Below are 15,450 nucleotides of genomic sequence, written 5' to 3'. Positions count from 1 at the left end.
CCCCTGCAATCCATGTACCACGCCGGGTGCCGGCACCCCTCATGGATCATCTGAAAAAGCAACTACAGGACCTCGAAGACCAGGGCGTCACCTCGAAGGTCACAGAGCCAACAGACTGGGTCAGCTCCATGGTCTGCGTAAAGAAGCCGTCAGGGGAGCTTCGCATTTGCATTGATCCTAAGGATCTAAACCACAACATCATGCGGGAGCATTACCCGATCCCAAAACGTGAAGAGTTGAGATGGCCCATGCCAAATTCTTCACTAAGCTTGACGCCTCCCGGGGTTTTTGGCAAATACAGCTGGACGCGTCCAGTCGCAAGATGTGCACTTTCAACACCCCGTTCGGTTGCTACTGCTACAACCGGATGCCTTTTGGTAACATATCTGCCTCTGAAGAGTTTCACCGCATCATGGAGCAAATGATGGAGGGCATAGAGGGGGTGCGAGTATACGTGGACGACGTGATTATCTAGTCCACAACGCCCCAGGAACACATCGCTCGCCTCAAGCAGGTCTCCCAGAGAATTCATGAACATGGTCTCCAGCTCAACAGGGCCAAGTGCTTATTTGGTCAATCGGATGTTAAGTTTCCGCAGCAGGGCGTGTGACCAGATGGCAACAAGGTCTTGGCGATCAACGCCACGAAGAGCCCGGAGGACAAGAAGGCGGTCCTCCGCTTCCTCGGGTTGGTCAACTTTCTCGGGAAATTCATTCCCAATATGGCATCCCACACCACGGCCCTTCGCCATCTCATCAAGAAGTCAACGGAATTTGAGTGGCTGCCCACACATGGGGCGAGATTCTCCGACCTCCCCCGCCGGGTCGGAGAATCGCCAGGGGCTGGCGTGAATCCCTCCCCCGCTGGTTGCCGAATTCTCCGCCACCGGATATTCGGCGGGGGCGGGAATTGCGCCGCGCCGGTTGGCGGGCCCCCCCGGCGATTCTCCGGCCCGGATGGGCCGAAGTCCCGCTGCTAGAATGCCTGTCCCGCCGGCATGGATTAAATCACCTCTCTTACCGGCGGGACAAGGCGGCGCAGGCGGGCTCCGGGGTCCTGGGGGGGGCGTGGGGCGATCTGGCCCCGGGGGGGCGGGGGGGGGGGGGGCCAAGGTGGCCTGGCCCGTGATCGGGGCCTACCGATCCGCGGGGGGTCTGTGCCGTGGGGGCACTCTTTTCCTTCCGCCTTCGTCACGGTCTCCACCATGACGGAGGCGGAAGAGACCCCCTCCACTGCGCATGCGCGGGGATGCCCGGCAAAGTCATTTCCGCGCCAGCTGGCGGGGCACCAAAGGCCTTTCCCGCCAGCTGGCGGGGCGGAAATCAGTCCGGCGCGGGCCTAGGCCCTCAAGGTTAGGATTCGGCCGCTCAAGCTGCGGACTGATTTGCGCCGTCTTTGGCGCCAGTCGGCGGACATCGCTACGATTACGGAGAATTTCGCCCATGAAGCGGAATGGCGTGAGCTGAAGGCAAAGCTCACCACAGCCCCAGTTCTAGCGTTCTTCGACCCAACCAAGGAAACCAAGATATCAACTGATGCAAGCCAGGATGGCATTGGGGCGGTGCTCCTCCAGCAAGATGCCTCCTCGTCTTGGGCTCCAGTGGCACATGCCTCCAGGGCCAGGACGCCCACTGAGCAACGGTACGCCCAGATCGAAAAGGAGTGTCTGGGTCTCCTGACAGGAATCGTCAAGTTTCATGACTATGTTTACGGCCTGCCGAAATTCACGGTGGAAACGGACCACAGGCCTCTAGTCCACATAATCCAGAAGGATTTAAATGACATGACACATCGGTTACAGCGAATCCTTCTTCGACTCCGCCGCTATGACTTCGAACTTGTCTACACGCCAGGCAAAGAGCTGATCATTGCAGATGCCCTATCCCGGTCCATCGCCACACCGTGTGAACAAGGTGACTTCATCTGCCACATAGAAGCGCAAGTGCAGTTGTGTGCCACCAACCTCCCAGCCTCTGATGAACGGGTGGTCCAAATTCATGAGGAAACGGCCAAGGATCCTTTACTGCAGCGTGTGATGCAGCACCTTACCCATGGCTGGCAGAAGGGACAATGTCCCCAATTCTTTAATGTGAAAGATGACCTGACGGTGGTGGAGGGAATCCTTCTGAAACTCGACAGGATCGTAATTCCTCAGAGCATGCAGGCTATGGTGCTGGGTCAACTCCATGAGGGTCACCTTGGGGTCGAGAAATACCGACGCAGAGCTCGGGAGGCAGTTTATTGGCCGGGCATTAGCCAGGACATTGCCAACACGGTCCTCAACTGCCCTACCTGTCAGAAGTTTCAACCGGTTCAACACAAGGAAACACTGCAACAGCACGAGATCGTGACCTCTCCGTGGTCCAAAGTAGGTGTCGACCTTTTCCACGCCAAGGAGCGTGACTACATACTCCTGGTCGACTACTTCTCCAGATACCCAGAAGTGGTGAAACTGTCCGACCTCACGTCGAAGGCAGTCATCAACGCCTGCAAAGAAACGTTCGCCAGGCACGGGGTACCGCTCACGGTAAGAGTGACAACGGTCCATGCTTTTACAGCCAGGAATGGTCTGATTTTGCACAGTCCTACAACTTCCGTCACGTTACCTCCAGTCCCCACTACCCGCAATCAAACGGAAGTCCGAGAAAGAGGTCCATATTGTAAAGCGATTGCTGTGCAAAGCTGCAGACTCAGGCTCCGACTTCAACATGGCAATGCTGGCATACAGGGCAACCCCACTGTCCACTGGGTTGTCTCCAGCGCAGATGCTCATGAATCGTGCTCTGAGGACCACAGTTCCAGCCATCCATGTTCCAGACCTTGACCACCTCACGGTCTTACAAAAACTGCTGCAGTCCCGGGCCCAACAGAAGGCCACATATGATGCTCATGCCACAGATCTACCCGAGCTGGCCCCAACTGATCATGTTCGCGTCCAGTTGCCTGAGGGCGGCTGGTCAGCCACAGCTGTTTTTATCAAACACGTGGCCCCAAGATCTTTCCTTGTCCACATGGCTGATGGCTCCCTGCTACGGCGCAACAGACGGGCATTGCGAAGAGTTCCACGCCCACTACTTGACCGCAGTGCTCCGCCGCCTACAATGCTTCCTCTGGATGTATCCTGCCACGAGGCCACCGTATCTGCCAGCGATCCTGCCGGCCCACGCGACCACCGCGATGGCAGCAATCCCATCTCTCCACGTGCAGGCGGCTCCTGATCCACCTCTGCGGCGATCGACAAGAATTCGTCGCCAGCCACAAAGATTGAATCTGTGGACTTAACTTTTGTACATTTTGTGACTGAATTCATCGATTTAACCTTTGTAAATATTGCTTCGTTTGCCATGTATCTGCACTATCGCCACCTTCCCATGTATATACGTTTGTTCAAGCACCGTTTGTATATAGTCAGGCATACATATATATATCTTAGTATTTATTTAATTAAAAAAAAGGGGGGAGATGTCATAATATCCACTCATGAATATAATGAGATGCAGCCAGGCAGTGATTGACACACAGGATGACCAGTAAGCATACAACACAGTGCAGCCAATCACCAGACAGGACACTACCACTATAAAGTCAGAAGGCACGAGGTTTTCCGCTCTCTCGGGACCCAGCTACTGAGACAGTCAGAGTCCACGAGCTAGCAAGTACAAACACTATGTGGTAGCTAATAAGTCTGGTCAGGTGACTACAAGGTCACCAGTCAGATCAGTATAGTGTCAACCCACAGCTGAATATGTACAGCAGTTCATCTAATTGAATAAAACAGTGTTGGATCTTCTCCAGTGTTAGACGTCTGTTTCTAGCTTCCCTGCATCGAGTGCAGTCCACATCAACCAACCTGCCTAACACATCAGCTGCTAGTACGGTGGCTCCCCTCCCTGGGCTGGTTTAGCCCTGTCTCCATTTTGTCTGCCTGTCTCCCTTCCCTCCTTCACCTGTTTCCCCTGTCCTCGTTCCCTTCCCTCTCTGTCTTCCAACTTTAAACCAAGAGCGAGGCAGTTGTCTCTCCCAACCAGATTACCTAACATTTAGGCGATGTAGTCTGTTGGGTCTCAGGTAAATCCACGATACGGACATTTTGCCACAGGGACTGTTTTCCTGGTCCTCGACCTTCGCCTTCAAGTTCCCCTGGGCCACCAACAACCTCTGCACCTCGGCCTCCAGAGCCCTGATCCGGTCGATCTGATCCAATGATGTCTTTTCCAGATCCAGGATCGTCCTTTCCTGGGTCTCCACCTCCTTTCCCGGGCCGTCTATCGTGCGCTGGAGGGAGGCCATCGCTTCTGTCACCACCTCCTTCACCACCACCTGGAACTCTATTTTAACCGCCTCCTTCATGGCGGGCAGTTCCTTTTTTAGGAAACTCTTCCATCTATCCCCTGGTGTGGGGGGGGGGGGCGTCGCCGTTTGCTCCTGTTCTGCCGTTGGGTCGCTGGTCTGCCCCGCTCCTGGTTTGCCGGGCTTCCACCTCGCCTCGTGGGTCCTGTGGTCCGTCCGCCTGTTGCTCGTGTCCCTTTCCACCGCTTCTGCCTTCTCGGCGGCTCTTTGAACTGCCGTTTGCCGGCATCTTCGTCTCCACTTTGTTGTTGTTCGCCCCGTATGGGTTTTGAGAGAGCTTTGGGTGGCCTTTTGGGGCAAAAATCTCAAAACATTCACTATTTTAGGTCTGATTTGGAGGGGAGCCACCTGACGTGCGTCCGCTCAGCACAGCGCCGCCACTGGAAATCTTTTTTACCTTTTTGTGCAATGTGGAAGATGTCCTTATCCTGTCATTCACCCGGCAGTTCTTCTATAATCCTGGACATTACCCCCTGGTGATCGTGTTATTGATTATTTCTTGTGGTCTTTTTTCCCGTAAGGGTGAGCGAGGTGTGAGCATGTTGGAGAGTGTTGTTTTTTATCCTGTTCTAGTAAAATATTTAGTCAATTGTGGGCAGTGTGATCTGTGCACTGTTATTGTGTATTATAATCCTTGTCTTTGGGGGAGGGGACTCTCGTCTCGTTCATAACGAAGATGAGTGGAGCTGGGAGGGGGCGAGGGTGAAGGGTGGGTGGGGTTGGTAGGGTTAGTTCAGTCCTCACTGAGATTGAGGATAGCCCACCAGTTAGAGCTAATCTGTGTCAAGGATTTATTTAGATTTATTTTTCATGTTACTTGAATTTAAGAATCCCTGTCTTTATCGTCCGGTGGCCTGGGCAAGATTTGGTTTCACAGGAAGGGCTGGATTCCTTCTGACGCCTCCTTGAGGTCGAGTTACTTTTTTCTCCGCTTGGGTCTCTCTCTTTCGCCAAGGTGGGATTGGTTAATCCGTGGTTGGTTTGTTCAGGAGGGGGGACTGCTCTGGCTATCCTGATGGTGGTCACTTTGAGTTAGTTTGGGTGTCCCTTCCTTGGGGGATTCTTCTCTTCGTCCGGGTCAGCAGTGTGCTGGTTCTTCTCCTCGTCTGGCCTGGTGTTTTGGGGGGATGTTCCTGACTGTGCCGGGGAAGCGTGAAGTGGCTCTCCCTGCCATGGCGCCCAGTTTTCGGGCGTCTTAATGATTCTTCTTCTACTCGGGATGAGGGCCCCCTCAGCTGGCACTGGAGTAATTACCCTCTTTTGGGGAGAGGTGCAGGTTCAGTTAGGGTGGGGGTTTTGGGGTGTGCTGGATGTTCTGGGGACACAGTTTCCTGTGTGTCAGGATGTGCTGGGCGTGGCCAGGTCTGGTGCTGTGGCTAGTCTCCTGATTCCCCCTGGGGGCTTGGGATGTCCTTCTTCCCGTCTTCGAGGATGCTTTTGCCAACACCCTGGGAGCCTGGGCTTTGCTTCTCTGGTTCATGGGGGCCTGGGGATGATCCGGGTCCTGTGATCTGGCGAATATCCTGTTGTCCCCGGGGTGGAGGGGGGGGGGGGGGGGGTGACACTTTCTCATTCGATTGAGCGACCTGTTCTCCTCTTCATTGGTAGGTGCTTGGCGGGGGCCAGGGAATTATGGGGCCTGGGCTGGATCCTGATCCCTTGTTATCCAGTGATTAGTTTTAGTAGATCTAGTTCATCCTTCCTTTTCACTTTTGGGAGGTCCTTAAGGTTTGATCAGAATCCAAACATGTTGCTACTGGTCCTCTCTGCACAATTATATGGAATTATATTGGTTCTGTTCTGGGCTTGGGATTGGGGTTAAGCTGCATTGCATGGTCTGTATGTAACTCCCCTTAGAACTGGGGTTTTCATGTATTTTGGTTTGTTTTTGTAAGGGAGCGGGTATCGTGAATCCATCCTCGGCTCCTTCATTGCTGTAGATGGGTGTGGTGTAAGAAGCGAGGAGGCTGTGATGGGTCTTTGGTGCTGCTAGAGTTGAGGGAGATGTTCGCCGGTGCCCAACCGATCGTGACGAAGGAAATTGATCCTGATCTCTCGGGATGATTGCGGCTTGTACAGAGGGGAAGGGTGTGCACCACTTTGCCATATTTTTTAATGGCCTCATTGTTTCTTCCTCGGTTTCTGATGCGGCTATTAGGTATCTAGTTACATCTAATGATTGTACCTGGCAGGTTGTGATACCGTTCTCCTGTTTATCTCCTTACTGATGTATTTTAAGCCTTTCTTTTCATCCTTGCTTAGGGCAATGTATTATGTTGTAACTTGTTGCGTTCTTCTCTAAAATGTAAAATGCTAATAAACATTCTTCGAAGTAAAAAGTGGAAGTTATTTCTCCAGCATTAATTTAAGGAAGTTCAATCCAGTCAAGAGCAAAATGTGATTTGACTGGTCTTGATAAAATACAGGAAACATCTGTAAGTTTGAGGAACTTACACAGTTATCTATAAATTGTCATTAATAGATGTAACCAAATATCTATATTGGGGAAGTAGTAATCAGCCAATACCGATGAGGTCACACACTCTCCAGAGATGAGGGCCGGGATTCGCTGTTGCGAGTGTGCCTCGCTACTGCAGCTAGAGAGGAAGGAGAATTTGGCTGCACCATTCGTTAGTGGCAGGATTCTGTACTCCCGCTGCTTAGAAATAGGATTTCCCATCGAAGCCTCCCCATTCCCACGCTGCCGGGAAACCCGGGAGCAGGGTTGCGCTGCCAATGGCAGCAGAGAATCCCGCCGCCAGCGACTGGCCGGAGAATTCCACACTGGTTTCTCCCAATGGGACCACTTAAGAGTGAGCGAGATGAGTGCGCCCCCTCCATTCATTGTAATGGGCACCATATCCCATGGGACCTTCAACCGAACCCTGAGGGGTATTCTCAGTTGTTGCTGGAAATACAAATTAGTCACATTTTACGTAGTGCATTCCCATTCATCCAACATTTGAGTTACTGAGAATATTAATAAAACTCTCAGATTGCACTTAAAATGCAAAGATGGGCAGCATGGTGGTGAAGTGGTTAGCACTGCTACCTCAGGCACTGAGGACCCGGGTTCAATCTCGGCCCCGGGTCACTGTCCATGTGGAGTTTGCACATTTTCTCCATGTCTGCATGGGTCTCACCCTCACAACAAGGAGATGTGCGGGGCAGGTGGATTGGCCACGCTAAATTGCCCATTAATTGGAAAAGTTTAAAAAAAAGTGTTTGAAAAGCAAAGATGTCAGCATAATGGACCAAATGGCCTTTTTCTGTGATGCAAATGGAAGAAAGCTTAAATGGTTCAGAGACATAGAAGTTCAACAAGGGATGAGAGCTCAGTCATTGCTAATAGCAGAAAATTGTGAATATTTTGGCACCTCAGGAATACATAAGAATTGGATATACTTCATATTTATATAAAATGAATGGACAATCCAACTTCAACCACATCTGTCATAAGCTTCCACACCCGCAACCCCTAATCTCCTGAATCTCATGGTGTTGTCGTGACGATAAGACATGAAAGGAATCAAAATTGTATACATCCAAACTTTATTTCGTTTTTTCTATTTTAAAATGTATTTAGCTGAACCAAAAGATAGCTGCGGTAGGTCACATGGCTCACAAGATCGGCTATCTGTTCTGCATGTTTTCAACAAATGTCACAAGAATAGAAGAGTTCCACTCTCATCCTTGTGGTATGTCATGCTCCATTGCAAGGTCTGATTCCAATCACAAATCCAGAAGGCCAATAGACAAATTGCCCCTCCAACTGGGCTATTAACAAAGATGGAGACATCAAAACATTGTAATATCAGAGGATTCGTTAACAGCCACCATTTCACTCCTCAGGAAAATAATGGATTTTTGGCCAGAAGCGCAGAAACTCTTGTAAAGCTGCAATTAATTAATGAATGGGCCCCATCACATGACCCCAAGCTTCGAGCCTTTTGAACAGTTTCAATGTTACATGCGTGAATTCACAGATCAGGGGCGGGATTCTCCGCAAACGGTGCGATGTCCGCTACCCGGCGCCAAAAACGGCACGGATCAGTCCGGCGTCGGGCCGCCCCAAAGCCACGCCAGTTGGCGAGAGTTGACAGCGGCGCGACTTTGGCCCATCGCGGGCTGGAGAATCACCAGGGGTGGGCCCGCCGACTGGCGCGATTCCCGCCGACCGGCGCGATTCACGCCCCCGCCGAATCTCTGGTGGCGGAGAATTCGGGACATGGCGGGGGCGGGATTCACGCCACCCGCCGGCGATTCTCCAACCCGGTGGGGGATCGGAGAATCGCGCCCCAGTTTGTTGATTAGTATAAACCTGGAAAGAACAGAAACAGGGGGCGGGATTCTCTGCAAACGGCGCGATGTCCGCTACCCGGTTGCAAAGATGTGATCAATACGGCGTTGGGCCGCCCCAAAGGTGCGGAATTCTCCGCACCTTTAGGGGCCAAGCCCTCACCTTGAGGGGCTAGGCCCGCGCCGGAGTGATTTCTGCCCCGCCGGCTGGCGGGAAAGGCCTTTGGCGCCACGCCAGCCAACGCCGAAACGACTTCGCCGGGTGACGCATGCGCAGGAGAGTCAGCGGCCGCACACGGCATCCCCGCGCATGCGCAGTGGAGGGGGTCTCTTCCGCCTCCGCCATAGTGAAGACCATGGCAAAGGCGGAAGAAAAACAGTGCCCCCACGGCACAGGCCCGCCCGCGGATCGGTGGGCCCCGATCGCGTGCTAGGCACACCGTGGGGGCACTCCCCGGGGCCAGATTGCCCCGCGCCCCCCCAGGACCACGGAGCCTGCCCGCGCCGCCTTGTCCCGCCGGTAAGGTAGGTGGTTCAATCCACACCGGCTGGCGGGGGTCAGCAGCGGCGGGACTTAGGCCCATCGCGGGTCGGAGAATCGCCGGGGGTGCCCGCCGACCTGCGCGGCGCGATTCCCACCCCTGCCGATTCTCTGGTGGCGGAGAATTCGGGACACGGCGGGGGCGAGATTCACGCCAGCCCCCGGCGATTCTCCGACCCGGCAGGCGTTCGGAGAATCGCGCCCAGGGCTCCCGACTGAACAATCAACCATCTGCCACCTCTCAACTGCTCGAGGCCAATTTTATTCCAAAAGCTTCCAAACATTGCCTGCCAAATAGTCTGTGTACCAAAACCTCACCACACTGCATCTTTATTCCCTTTCAAGCATTTTCATGATGTTTTATCCACCTTGGAACTCACCTGAAATGAACTCTGACGTAAAGAAAACAGCCTCTGGATCTTGGCGTTCTGGATTCTGGAAGTCATTTCTGTGGTTGTTTTCTCATTGTTATCCATAAGGGTGGTGTTGTAGTATTATCACTGGAATAGTAATCCAGAGATCAGGGGCGTCATTCTCCGCCGGCGGGAGTCTCCGTTTTGCCGGCGCCGGAGGGTTTCCCGACGGCGTGGGGCTGCCCCACAATGGGAAACCCCATTGACCGGCCGGTGTTACGGAGACTCCCGCCGGCCGATCGGGGCAGAAATGTGGCGGGGCGGGTAGGAGAATTTCGCCCCAGGATAGTGCTGTGGGTTCGAATCCCACCAAGGTAGATGGTAGAATTTGAATCCAATGAAAAAATCTGGAATTAAAAGCCTTAAGATGACCATGAAACAACTGACACCAAAACTCTTTTGGTTGAGACTTCTGGTGGAGGCATGTAGAGGGGACTTCGCATGTTGGGTGGCTCCTATTTGAGGTGTGTTTATAGGAATTTTAAAGTCTGGTCCTGGGGGCAATTTGCGAATGATTGGATGTAGGGAAATATAAAGAAGGCAAAGAATGTCAAAAAGTTTAAGGAAAACAGCCATGAAGAAGGGAGGGAGGGAGTATTCACCGTCGAGTGAGAGGGACAGCCCGAGAGCTACCAAGATAGAACATAGAACATAGAACATTACAGCGCAGTATGGGCCCTTCGTCCCTCGATGTTGCGCCGACCTGTGAAACCACTCTAAAGCCCATCTACACTATTCCCTTATCATCCATATGTCTATCCAATGACCATTTGAATACCCTTAGTGTTGGCGAGTCCACTACTGTTGGAGGCAGGGCATTCCACGCCCTTATTACTCTCTGAGTAAAGAACCTACCTCTGACATCTGTCCTATATCTATCTCCCCTCAATTTAAAGCTATGTCCCCTCATGCTAGACATCACCATCCGAGGAAAAAGGCTCTCACTGTGCACCCGATCCAATCCTCTGATCATCTTGTATGCCTCAATTAAGTCACCTCTTAACCTTCTTCTCTCTAACGAAAACAGCCTCAAGTCCCTCAGCCTTTCCTCCATACCAGGCAACATCCAGGCAAGTCCCTCAGATCTTCCCTCCATACCAGGCAACATTCTGGTAAATCTTCTCTGCACCCTTTCCAATGTTTCCACATCCTTCCTATAATGCGGCGACCAGAATTGCACGCAATACTCCAAATGCGGCCGCACCAGAGTTTTGTACAGCTGCAACATAACCTCATGGCTCCGAAACTCGATCCCTCTCCCAATAAAAGCTAACACACCATACGCCTTCTTAACAGCCCTCTCAACCTGGGTGCAACTTTCAGGGATCTATGTACATGGACACCGAGATCTCTCTGCTCATCCACACTGCCAAGAATCTTACCATTAGCCCAGTACTCTGTCTTCCTGTTATTCTTTCCAAAATGAATCACCTCACACTTTTCTGCATTAAACTCCATTTGCCACCTCTCAGCCCAGCGCTGCAGCTTATCTATGTCCCTCTGTAACTTGTAACATCCTTCCGCACTGTCCACAACTCCACCGACTTTAGTGTCATCTGCAAATTTACTCACCCATCCTTCTACGCCCTCCTCCAGGTCATTTATAAAAATGACAAACAGCAGTGGCCCCTAAACAGATCCTTGTGGTACACCACTAGTAACTGGATTCCAGTCTGAACATTTCCCATCAACCACCACCCTTTGTCTTCTTCCAGCTAGCCAATTTCTGATCCAAACTGCTAAATCACCCTGAATCCCATGCCTCCATATTTTCTGCAGTAGCCTACCGTGGGGAACCTTATCAAACGCTTTACTGAAATCCATATACACCACATCAACTGCTTTACCCTCATCCACCTGTTTGGTCACCTTCTCAAAGAACTCAATAAGGTTTGTGAGGCACGACCTACACTTCACAAAACCGTGTTGCCTATCTCTAATCAAATTATTCCTTTCCAGATGATTATACATCCTATCTCATATAAACCTTTCCAAGATTTTGCCCACAACAGAAGTAAGGCTCACTGGTCTATAGTTACCGGGTTGTCTCTACTTCCCTTCTTGAACAAGGGGACAACATTTGCTATCCTCCAGTCTTCTGGCACTATTCCTGTAGACAAAGATGACTTAAAGATCAAAGCCAAAGGCTCAGCAATCTCCTCCCTAGCTTCCCATAGAATCCTAGGATAAATCCCATCCGGCTCAGGGGACTTATCTATTTTCACACTTTCCAGATTTGCTAACACCTCCTCCTTATGAACCTCAAGCCCTTCTAGTCTAGTAGCCTGAATCTCAGTATTCTCCTCGACAACACTATCTTTTTCCTATGTGAATACTGCCGAAAAATATTCATTTAGCACCTCTCCTATCTCCTCGGACTCCACGCACATCTTCCCGCTACTGTCCTTGACTGGCCCTACTCTTACCCTAGTCATTCTTTTATTCCTGACATATCTATAGAAAGCTTTAGGGTTATCCTTGATCCTACCTGCCAAAGACTTCTCATGCCATCTCCTGGCTCTTCTTAGCTCTCTCTTTAGGTCCTTCCTAGCTAACATGTAACTCTCGAGTGCCCTAACTGAACCTTCATGTCTCATCTTTACAGAAGCCTCCTTCTTCCTCTTGTTTCGACTGAAGTGTTTCGACTGCTTTAGTAAATCATGGTTCCGTTGCTCAACCACTTCCTCCCTGCCTGACAGGTACATACTTATCAAGGACACGCAGTAGCTGTTCCTTGAACAAGCTCCACATTTCCATTGTGCACATCCCCTGCAGTTTTCCTCTCCATCCGATGCATCTTAGGTCTTGCCTCATCGCATCATAATTGCCTTTCCCCCAGATATAACTCTTGCCCTGCGGTATATACCTATCCCTTTCCATCACTAAAGTAAACGTAATCAAATTGTGGTCACTATCACCAAAGTGCTCACCTACCTCCAAATCTAACACCTGTCCTGGTTCATTACCCAGTACCAAATCCAAAATGGCCTCGCCTCTCGTTGGCCTATCTACATACTGTGTCAGGAAACCCTCCTGCACACATTGGACAAAAACGGACCCATCTAAAGTACTCGAACTATAGCGTTTCCAGTCAATATTTGGAAAGTTAAAGTCCCCCACACCAACTACCCTGTTGCTTTCGCTCCTATCCAGAAGCATCTTTGCAATCCTTTCCTCTACATCTCTGGAACTTTTCGGAGGCCTATAGAAAACCCCTAACAGGGCGACCTCTCCTTTCCTGTTTCTAACCTCAGCCCATACTACCTCAGTCGACGAGTCCTCATCAAACATCCTTTCTGCCACCGTAATACTGTCGTTGACTAACAATGCCGCCCCTCCCCCTATTTTACCACCTTCCCTGAGCTGACTGAAATATCTAAACCCCGGCACCTGCAACAACCATTCCTGTCCCTGCTCGATCCATGTCTCTGAAATGGCCACAACATCGAAGTCCCATGTACCAACCCATCCCGCAAGTTCACCCACCTTATTCCGGATAGGCGCTTCTGTGGACGTGAAAGAGACTCCAGGATGGTATGTTGCCTCCCTGGTGCCAGGGTCCAGGATGTCTCCGAACGGGTAGAGGGAATCCTGAAGGGGGAGGGCAAACAGGCAGAGGTCGTTGTACATATTGGTACTAACGACATAGGCAGGAAGGGGCATGAGGTCCTGCAGCAGGAGTTCAGGGAGCTAGGCAGAAAGTTAAAAGACAGGACCTCGAGGGTTGTAATCTCGGGATTACTCCCTGTGCCACGTGCCAGTGAGGCTAGAAATAGGAAGATAGAGCAGAGAAACACGTGGCTAAACAGCTGGTATAGGAGGGAGGGTTTCCGTTATCTGGACCACTGGGAGCTCTTCCGGGGCAGGTGTGACCTGTATAAGATGGACGGGTTGCATCTAAACCGGAGAGGCATAAATATCCTGGCCGCGAGGTTTGCTAGTGTCACACGGGAGGGTTTAAACTAGTATGGCAGGGGGGTGGGCACGGGAGCAATAGGTCAGAAGGTGAGAGCATTGAGGGAGAACTAGGGAATAGGGACAGTGTGGCTCTGAGGCCAAGCAGACGGGGAGAAGTTGCTGAACACAGCGGGTCTGGTGGCCTGAAGTGCATATGTTTTAATGCAAGGAGCATTACGGGTAAGGCAGATGAACTTAGAGCTTGGATTACTACTTGGCACTATGATGTTGTTGCCATTACAGAGACCTGGTTGAGGGAAGGGCAGGATTGGCAGCTAAACGTTCCAGGATTTAGATGTTTCAGGCGGGATAGAGGGGGATGTAAAAGGGGAGGCGGAGTTGCGCTACTTGTTCGGGAGAATATCACAGCTATACTGCGAGAGGACACCTCCGAGGGCAGTGAGGCTATATGGGTAGAAATCAGGAATAAGAAGGGTGCAGTCACAATGTTGGGGGTATACTACAGGCCTCCCAACAGCCAGCGGGAGATGGAGGAGCAGATAGGTAGACAGATTTTGGAAAAGAGTAAAAACAACAGGGTTGTGGTGATGGGAGACTTCAACTTCCCCAATATTGACTGGGACTCACTTAGTGCCAGGGGCTTAGACGGGGCGGAGTTTGTAAGGAGCATCCAGGAGGGCTTCTTAAAACAATATGTAAACAGTCCAACTAGGGAAGGGGCGGTACTGGACCTGGTATTGGGGAATGAGCCCGGCCAGGTGGTAGATGTTTCAGTAGGGGAACATTTCGGTAACAGTGACCACAATTCAGTAAGTTTTAAAGTACTGGTGGACAAGGATAAGAGTGGTCCGAGGATGAATGTGCTAAATTGGGGGAAGGCTAATTATAACAATATTAGGCGGGAACTGAAGAACATAGATTGGGGGCGGATGTTTGAGGGCAAATCAACATCTGACATGTGGGAGGCTTTCAAGTGTCAGTTGAAAGGAATACAGGACAGGCATGTTCCTGTGAGGAAGAAAGATAAATACGGCAATTTTCGGGAACCTTGGATGACGAGTGATATTGTAGGCCTCGTCAAAAAGAAAAAGGAGGCATTTGTCAGGGCTAAAAGGCTGGGAACAGACGAAGCCTGTGTGGCATATAAGGAAAGTAGGAAGGAACTTAAGCAAGGAGTCAGGAGGGCTAGAAGGGGTCATGAAAAGTCACTGGCATATAGGGTTAAGGAAAATCCCAAGGCTTTTTACACGTACATAAAAAGCAAGAGGGTAGCCAGGGAAAGGGTTGGCCCACTGAAGGATAGGCAAGGGAATCTATGTGTGGAGCCAGAGGAAATGGGCGAGGTACTAAATGAATACTTTGCATCAGTATTCACCAAAGAGAAGGAATTGGTAGATGTTGAGTCTGGAGAAGGGGGTGTAGATAGCCTGGGTCACATTGTGATCCAAAAAGACGAGGTGTTGGGTGTCTTAAAAAATATTAAGGTAGATATGTCCCCAGGGCCAGATGGGATCTACCCCAGAATACTGAAGGAGGCTGGAGAGGAAATTGCTGAGGCCTTGACAGAAATCTTTGGATCCTCGCTGTCTTCAGGGGATGTCCCGGAGGACTGGAGAATAGCCAATGTTGTTCCTCTGTTTAAGAAGGGTAGCAAGGATAATCCCGGGAACTACAGGCCGGTGAGCCTTACTTCAGTGGTAGGGAAATTACTGGAGAGAATTCTTCGAGACAGGATCTACTCCCATTTGGAAGCAAATGGACGTATTAGTGAGAGGCAGCACGGTTTTGTGAAGGGAAGGTCGTGTCTCACTAACTTGATAGAGTTTTTCGAGGAGGTCACTAAGATGATTGATGCAGGTAGGGCAGTAGATGTTGTCTATATGGACTTCAGTAAGGCCTTTGACAAGGTCCCTCATGGTAGACTAGTAC

The 15,450-nt window shown here is 51.1% G+C and overlaps 1 protein-coding gene across 1 annotated transcript in view; it reads left to right on the top strand.

The window, feature by feature from the left end:
* Positions 1-15,450, top strand: part of LOC140403311 (adhesion G protein-coupled receptor E1-like) — a 331,002-nt gene that overhangs the window by 103,780 nt on the left and 211,772 nt on the right. The window lies entirely within an intron of this gene.

This window comes from Scyliorhinus torazame, chromosome 27 (genome assembly GCF_047496885.1).
Source record: "Scyliorhinus torazame isolate Kashiwa2021f chromosome 27, sScyTor2.1, whole genome shotgun sequence".
NCBI classification, from domain to species: domain Eukaryota; kingdom Metazoa; phylum Chordata; class Chondrichthyes; order Carcharhiniformes; family Scyliorhinidae; genus Scyliorhinus; species Scyliorhinus torazame.
This window is presented reverse-complemented; position numbering and strand designations above follow the sequence as displayed.